The sequence below is a fragment of the Solanum lycopersicum genome, chromosome 12, assembly GCF_036512215.1.
Source record: "Solanum lycopersicum chromosome 12, SLM_r2.1".
Taxonomy (NCBI): Eukaryota; Viridiplantae; Streptophyta; class Magnoliopsida; order Solanales; family Solanaceae; genus Solanum; species Solanum lycopersicum.
Window position 1 is genome coordinate 45,876,287 of NC_090811.1, and position 9,301 is coordinate 45,885,587.

The window sequence follows — 9,301 nt, forward strand, 5'->3', positions numbered from 1 at the left end:
ATGGAATATTAGCTGATGAAGGTGCTCAAGATGAAGACTTTTGTTTAAATATCAAGCAATTTAGACAACCCAATTTGTATTCAGTGTACTCATAGTTGCATGTTCTTAACTTTTTGTTGTCCTTAGCTTGTTCCCTAAGATTATCACCTTCAACCTGGTGAGCATGAGTCATGAGCCTAGAGATGTTCATATTTTCCAACAACATTGAATTCCTTCACTCGATTTTCACTACTTTTGATACCCTATATCGAAACTTGTTGATTTGAGCCCTGGAATCGGCAACTATCTTAGAAACATACTTTGAGAGTTGGGTGAACTTTATCCCATATTCTTCGACTGACATGGAAACCTACCTCAAATTCATAAACTCCTGATTTCTTGCGTCCCTAAACTCACTTGGGAAGAACCTGTCTATAATATCTCACTAAAGCATTCCCAAGTGATTGGAGTAGCATCATTACCCTTGTTCTATTTTCATTAAGTATACCCGATATGATCTACAACCTTAGGCTAATAGGATACCAACTCTACCCTGTTATTACACGTCACTTGCTTTGCTATAAAGATCTTCTTGACCTCATCTATGAAGTTTTGGGAATCCTCACAATTTTGTGAACCTAAGAACTCAGGAAGATTCATCTTAGTAAAATCCTGAGCCCTATCTGCCACTAATCTAACACTAGAATTTGCAAGAACTCAGGAAGATTCATCTTAACAAAATCAAGATTCAAAATTTCTTAATCTGGGAATGGAGAAGTTGTGTTAGAATTCCTTTTCTAAGCTCTACGAGGAGGCATGATATGAAACGCATATAGAAGAATCAGAATAAGGAGATTGAATCATACCTCACGCATGTTTAGAGTAATAAGAAAATAATGTTTTCCTTGAACACTTTGTTGCCTCACTCTCATTAGATGCAGTTCACTTCACATCCACGAAAAGGAAATCAACTTAGTGCGGATTTTCAGAAACCTAGAACACTTAAACCTGGTACTATGATACCAAGTTTGTCATGCGGACACAAAACTTAAGATCACGAGTGATCCTAAGCTAATCCTATGGCATATCATAAGCATACTAAAGATAAACTGAAACAATATATTGTACACAAGATAATCATGAGATAACCTAAAATGATTGGGATTACCCATTCTAAATACGAATATATATATAAAATATTGGGAGTTTAATAATAACTGAGAAGTTAAACTCAAATACTAAAGTTGATTCTAACTATGTATAAAATAAGTGTCTAATTGACTAGAAGTTTTAGGCATTCCCCAATTAAATCTAGAAAAACTGAAACTACATCTAAAAGCAAAAAAAGATAGTTTTGTCAATCTTCCTCAAAGAATAAGGACTCACCACAGATACTGCTGAACTGAAGATCAGGAATCGATCTTTGCATATCCTAGAAGCTGAGAACCTAAACCTACATCATCATAAGATGTAGCGTAGAGTATGCTTCAATACTTGAAAATTACTAAGCATGTAGGATAGAGTAAAACTCAACAATAACATAAATGAACCAAAGCAAAAATCTGAGCAATGATAAGAGATAAGCATGATACTAACGAAGAACTAAACATGAAACTAAGTGAATATAATGACCAAGTTTATAACCTGTTGAGGCTGAAGTTTGACTATAACTAATAACATGGTTAATGCAATGTAATCTGACTGTAAATAGAGCTAATGATAATACAGACATAAAACCACATGATCTAAATGTGAAGTCCGATGTATACTTCCCATGAGGATCAAATATACCCTGTCAGAGTTATAAAGGCATGACTGGCGTGATCACTAAATTGCTGGCCACATAGGAGACTTACAACCTATGGGGAACATAGTTTTGGGACTTGAAGGTGACTGGACATAGTCTACTCGTTATTAAGCTACTCCCAACTGATTATATAATTAAAAATTTATGTCCAAATTTTGGTAATACTAGATAGCTCAAAATACTGACATGTTAACTGAAAATGCAACAACTATTAATAATATTGTGACATTCGTAAATTGAAGCATGCATATCTAATAATCTGACCTAGCATGTATAATTCATGAACTAAACGAATCTATACAACTAGGTTTTGAATATCATACAAAAAACTAAGCAACAGCCTAAAGTAAGTGTCATAAGCTGTAGAAACTTTTTAAGATCCATTTTGATGAATATAAGTCATTTAGGAAGTATAGAAACAAAAAACATCCAAGAACATCCATGACATCCGGAAATCAGTTTAATGAGGTGCTAGCGTTCGTTAACTTATTTGACTAGCTTTTAGAAGTAAGAAAATGATTAAAATTAATGAAAGGGTGTCTAATATGTGTTTAAGATGGTTCGTAGTCGAAACTTCCTGGTATGACTCCCCAAGGAACAACCAAGGGCTATTGAGGAGGACCATAGCAAAAGTTCGCAAAAGTTGTCAATATACTGTGTCACCAACAGATGCCACAGACGGGCCGTTGGTGAATCGATGGGGTGTTGATGACACTCTTCGATAGACACTTAACCAAAATATTAGAAGGTTAATTTTTCATAGTCTCTTAACTTACCTAATGATGTGCTGCACAGAAGGAGCCAAGGGCTATCGACTCATCAACGAACCGTTGGTTGATGTCTCGTCTGTGAGGGCCTGACTTTCTGAACATTTTAATTTAGTTCCAATTAATTAATTAAGGGGTTAGGTAGTTAGTTGGGGGTTAAGGTATGTTTAATTATGTTAATTAAAACCCCATATAAATACCCCAAATCAATTAAACTAACCTAAACTCTCATAACTCACAAACCCAAACTCTCTTCCTTCTCTCTTATTTCTCTCTCTAGTAAAGAACACCATTGAAGACCAATCTAGGGGAGGGTTTAAGGTCTTAAAATGGTAAATTTTCACAATAAATATTCATCTATTATCAACGTATTGGATCTCTTTCACCTTTGATACCTCTTTCCTCAAAGGGTTCTATCAAATAGATTTCCAAAGTTGGGTTTTCAAGTGAGTTTTAAGGAACCTCTAAAATTATGTTATGAATTGTTTTTTTATGATTTTTTTGGATATAATGAATATATCAAAATGTATTCTAAATTAGTTATGATATATCTTGATGATTTGGTCTAGTTTATAGAAGATGACCTTTACCCCTTTACCCTAGGTGATGATCTTGATATGAATTATATTGTATTGGTTGAATTACTACTAGATGATGTTTATACGAATCATGAATGAAGTAGGGTAAATTATAGTCCTTTCATTCTAGTTATATGGAAGTACTCTAGGTTATGAAGTATGTTGTGAATTGACCTAAGTATCATGTCTTAAGCTATGAACAAGTTATGATTATGATGTAGTAATTCTTTTAGACTTGTTATCATGTTGTCCATTGAATTATTATGATGTTATGGCCTAATTGGGTTTAATTAAGGGTTTATGGTAAGAACTTGATGATGAATTATGAAGGAGACTTCGTAAGTCTTGTGATCTCTATACTTTAAATTGTGGTTAATTTTGATTAAGTCATGATATTTTGTTGGAGTACACCTTGTATAGGATTGATAGTGTTGTATGATGTTGAATTGAAATGTATTGACTATGGTTTGTGAGTTTTTGGCTAAGATGTAAATTTTATAAGTATGGTGAATCATTTACCAATGTACCTTATCATGATATGAAAATGTTAATGTGCTAACCTCACTTATATGAATTGTAATGAAAGGATTATACTCATGCTACTCTTATTGAGCTATGATGATGATGATGATAATTATACAAGGGTTAGACCCTATGACCTACAATAAGCTATGATGATTAATAAAGACAATAAGGAAATTTGAAAAAGGAACTTAGCTTAGCACCGAGTGAACGTGACAATGGGAGGAGATGACTTCATATAGAGGAAGATTCATCCTATAGTTCCATAAGAGGTGTTGAGTCCCCTATGAGGGATACTCATCCATTGGATTCCTATGATAGGACCAATTACCAAGTGGTATGTAAAGGTATTATACCTATCTCTTAGTTCTTGAACTATGTTGCCCCGATAGGAATACTAGCTAAGGGATCCACCTAGAAAGCTACGTTTATGCTTGGTTTTACTTAGGCCGGTATAGCATCTTTCTTAGGTGTATATCTTTACAACACCGGATTCCACACTTAGAACTTGTGGTCTATGTTGGTTAAGGCAAGTGTTATCTAAATTAAAATTAAGTACAAACTAACTAGGGTGACTTGACAGGTTGACTTAGCTTTGATAGTGGTATGGGACTCTACCAATGACTTGCACTAGTTTTACTTGAGGTAAACCTTAGGAGGATGTTCTTATGTATGAATATGTTTATAATGGTACATGATATGTATATGGTGAACTTGCACATTGTTAATACTATATGTTGGATTGTTTCACTCATGAACATGTGTTGGTCTATATTGTTAAAGTATGATGTTATGTACTCTTATATGTAATAATATGTGAAGTGGGGTGTTGGTCATGATTCTTGTTGAGTTTCTTGATTGGTTAAGGTTATGGGTCTTTGCTTGGTCATTACACTTGATTATTTGATAGGTGTTCATAGGTAATTTTCTTGCTTTGATTATGATGAAATGTACTCTTATTCATGCTTGTGGTTATTGATGAATTGATGATAGAGTTACTTGACTAGGTATTTAATTACATGATATGTATGTTAAATTGACTGGTTTTGATGTTTTTGGTCTTATGATGTACATGCCTATGAATTAATAAATATGCCTAAGTGATTTGGTATAGTTTTGTTGAACGTGCATAAAGGTTTTCAAAGAAAATTGCATACTTAATGAAATATCCCTTTTAGCATGTTTTCATGATATGTGTATGTATGGTCTTATGCTTAGTACAAGTGGTGTACTAACCCTATTTCTTCATTTTCCCCAACATTTTAGGTTTAGATCGTTGAAGGACTTTTGGAGACGACATTGAAGAAGACTTGGATGTCTTAATCATCCAAGTAGAGTAGGTCCTCACTTTCCGAGGGTGATGCCACTATCAAGCCATGAAGTTGTGTTAGGATAAAAAATATTATGTTTCTTTCCTTTTCGTTTGGATACATATGTGGTCTTGTTTCATTGATGTAAGGTCTAGGCTCAATTTGATATACTCTTATTATATGTTTATGAGATGAGACGACTATTTTGAAACTGTGTTATATTTTATATACTTATCTGCAATAAAAGTAGAAGACAAAGTAATCTTCCTATACAAAGGGTCTATGTATACTCAATAACATATATATATATATATATATATATATATATATATATATATATACACACACACACATACACTATATGTATGTAGGGTCTATGTAAACCTCCGAGTAGACGAGTAGAAGTAATGAAAAGTTTTAATTTCCGCTAAATTTGACCTATGCATGTAATGATGTAAGCTAAGAGGCTAGTCTTAGTCCTCAAATAGGACGACGATGCCGGTTTCATCTAGGGGGTATTCCTTGATGTGACAAAAGGAATCCACTAGTGAAATCCAACATACCTGGTGACAAAATTCATGAAGAAATCTTTTTATCTCGAGGCTAAAGATGATAAAAGCTTATTATGTTCACGAGCTAGGATTTGGTCGACTTGTTTTCTTTTGTTCTAAGATTGATGAACTTTTGTCAATAATTTATTAGGGCAAGTTCTAGTTTACTTTCTATACAAAAATTGACAAACACTATATAGTTTTAGGGTTAAATTACATAGTTTTGGGATCCAACGCATGAGGAAAAGATCAAATGACCCCTGACTTAGAAGCTTTTGGATTCACCGATAGACCACTCCAACGAACCTTGGATGAACCGATAGTCTATGTTGTTTAACAATTGACGGGATTATGGGGTTAGAAAATCTGGGGTTCAACCTTCGACCCTGGACCACGGACCATGGACTGACCTACTGTCCTTGCTTGGGTCAGGACTTAGAATATTTTCTGGACCTTCTTTGGCAGGGTTGCTGGTGTAGAATATTTTCTGGAACTTTTTTGGTAGGGTTGCTGGTGGTGAAATATGGACCACCAGAATGGACAATGGGTCACCCTACGATCCATAGGTGGCACCGCCGGTCGTACCTGCAACTTCTGAAATTTTGCATTTTCGTTCTATTTAGGATACATGGTGTTACATAATGTGTATTGCTATATTGTTATTTGATTTATATGGATCCAATTTGATTATCATATGTTTAATTTATGAATTAAGGTTGCAAACTTAGTTATAGCTTTTTATATTTGTATATGTATTGAGACAGAATATATGAAGTGTGTAACCGAGTTAATGCCTATAATTATTTGGGAATTCTTTTTTGATTGACAAGAAGATATGGGGTTTCACCTCTTAATGCTATTCTTGCTCGAGAGAGAAGAACTATGTAAAATTGTTGGGTTGTTTAGTTGACTACACATGAGAATGTCCGAGAGGAATTATTGTAATAATCATATTGTGATTGAAAATTTTAATCTAAGATTGAGAATGACGCCACCCTATCCATGGGTAATTAAAATTATTTAGAATTCACATTGACCAATCTTTTGATATCGATACCCACTTCTGCAAACTCCTAGATTACCACTCTGCTAACTTGTTACTCGTTTATTTAAGTTTATTTAGCGATTGGTTACCAAAAAATCTCAATTTGATGATCATTATTGTTTCAATTCGTGTTACCATTTACTTTAATGAATTAGAATAAAAATTGACTTCATAATTGAAATCTATCACATACTACTCCATGTGGGTTTGATCCCGACCCCATATGTTGGGTAATTAGATTACTAATGACCGCTTACTTATTTAATGGCTTGATAAATAATTTTAGCGCTATTAACTCATGATAATGTACTGAAGACTCTTGTGGTTAGTATATATCTAACCTTGAACTTCATACATGTAGTGTCTCTAGATTTTACGTGCAAAAATTATTTTTTCCATTTGCATGTCATAAGTGGATAGTTGTTGTAGTGACCCGGAAAACTAGTAGGTGAAACTAGACCCTAACGAGTTTTATTTTGAGTTAATTTAAGGGCTAGAGGTTGCATAATGATGTACCGAGCTTTGGTTGAGGGGTTTAGGGATAAAACGTCAAGGTACAACCCCTCAAAAACCAACCAAGGGTCCTTGAGGGGGACCCTAAACCCTAACCCTGAGGCTACCGCAAAAGAGAAAATTGTCAAAAATGTGATGACCTATTAATGGGGACTATGCCTTGTAGGTCCATCCACGGCACATGGATGGCCTTCGTAGATCAAGGCCCCTATTAGTGACCCTCAGACCCAAATTGCGGACCTGCAAGATGGGGTGTCACCTCACCTACAGCCTGTAGGGCATGGGTCGTGGATCAACTCTCCGATATGTCGCAGTTTTGTCCAAGGTAAGTGTTTTTTTGTAAAAATCTCTTTTAGTTAGTTGAGTTCATGGACAGTTATTATTGATTTATTAATGTATTTTAAGGGTTTTTAAAGTATTAAATCTCTTTTTTCAACTCATTATTTAAAAAAGGGAAAAAGGACAAATTTATTTCTCAATCTTTCGTAAATGGTATGTGTATACCCCTCGTTAAATTTTTAGGACACTAGTACCCTTATCATCCAAATTGAAACATATATATCCTTTACGCTAACAGAGATACACGTGCCTCTATTTTAACCATCCATCTAATATTTGTTAAATTTACTATACAAAATTAAAATACCCACCCATATTAATTTTGAAACCCACCCAAATACATTAGACCCACCAAAAAAAACCCATATCAATAATTCTCTTAATTTCTTCTCTTTATCGTTTACCTCTTCCCCCAAAGAAATTTCAGACAAATCTAACCCTAATACTAAACCAAATCCTAATCCTACTATCAGTGGTTGTGTCAATCCTACAATGGTCTTCTTTTCTACACGAAAAGAGAAAGATTATAATACCTATTTCAGTTGTTTTTGTCCTTAAACCGTCATATGCACAAGATGTATGGACAAAAGAGTTAAGGTTTAATGGTCGATAGATAAAATCTAATACAAAGATTGTGTGAAACCAAACGGGCCATAAGGTTTAAGGTATTGTTTGTTGGTAGAAGGAAGAAAATCGCAGATAGCAGCAACCAGACGAAATGTCAAGGAAAAACGATTTGGGTTGCCGAAAAAAATAGCACGAGTTCAATATTCAGAGGGAAAAAGAAGAGGAAGAAAAAAAATAACAAGATGAAGGTGGATGGTAAGGACAAGAAGAAGAAAGGTTGTAATGGATTTCAAGTTGACAAGAATAATTGAAGACAAAGATGACTCCATTAGACAAAGCTAAAGTTGTAAAAGCAATGGAGATTGAAAAATAAGATTTTTGTTGTAATGTATTTTGGTGTATTTTGTAACTGAAATTGAAGTTGTTTAGGTCTTTCTTCTGCAATTTGCGAAAAAAACTTAGTATTTAATTATGTTTCATGTTTCTATCTATATTTTTTGTTGTGTTCTTAGAAAAAAGTCTTCCAACAGTGCTTCCAGTGAGATTTGATCAAATTAATACAAAGGTATAATGACTAAATAATTTATTTAGTCAAAGAAAAGGTTAAATGGGTCAAGAAACATGTGAGGAAGTTGATGAGAAAATGGAGAATGATTTGGGGATAAAGATGGTTGGATGGGTCTTCCTCTCATGAAGTTGATGAAAAATTGAAGGATTTATTGTTGACTGTTGACTATTGAGGATGATTTGGGGATGAGGGGGAATATGCTATTAAAACGTTTGAATTGCTTAATTTGATATTAAGTGAATTAATTTGGGAGATTTGATTAGTATATTTGGATTGTGGGTATATGTATTTGGGTGGGTTTTACTTTAATTTCGGGTGGATTTTTCAATTTTAGGTAGAAGTTCAAGAAATATCTGGTCAATCGTTAAGATATAGACATGTATATCTCCATTAGAGTAAAGGATATATATGTTCCAAAATTTGGATAGTACGGGTACTGATGTCCTAAAATTATAACACAAGGGGTATACACATACCATTTATGAAAGTTTGGGGATATATTTGTCCTTTTTCTTTTTAAAAAATCACAAATTTAATACCTCACCTCCCCTCCAAAAGTACTCTGTCTAGAAAACCTCCATTGTAGGTGAAGGATTCAAGATCTCAAGTTCAAGTTTTCAACTTTTTCAAGTGATTTTCGTGGAGTTTCTTCCCTAAAGGTATGTAGTCTTCATCCTTGACGTAGTTTCCCTAAAGGTATGTTGTCTTCATCCTTGACTTAGTTTATTTCATAGAGCCAATTTCTAAGATGTTTC

General features: G+C 34.0%; 1 pseudogene; it reads left to right on the forward strand.

Moving 5' to 3' along the window:
* Positions 1-8,129: 8,129 nt before the first annotated feature.
* Positions 8,130-8,351, forward strand: LOC109119167 (uncharacterized; annotated as a pseudogene).
* Positions 8,352-9,301: the final 950 nt, after the last annotated feature.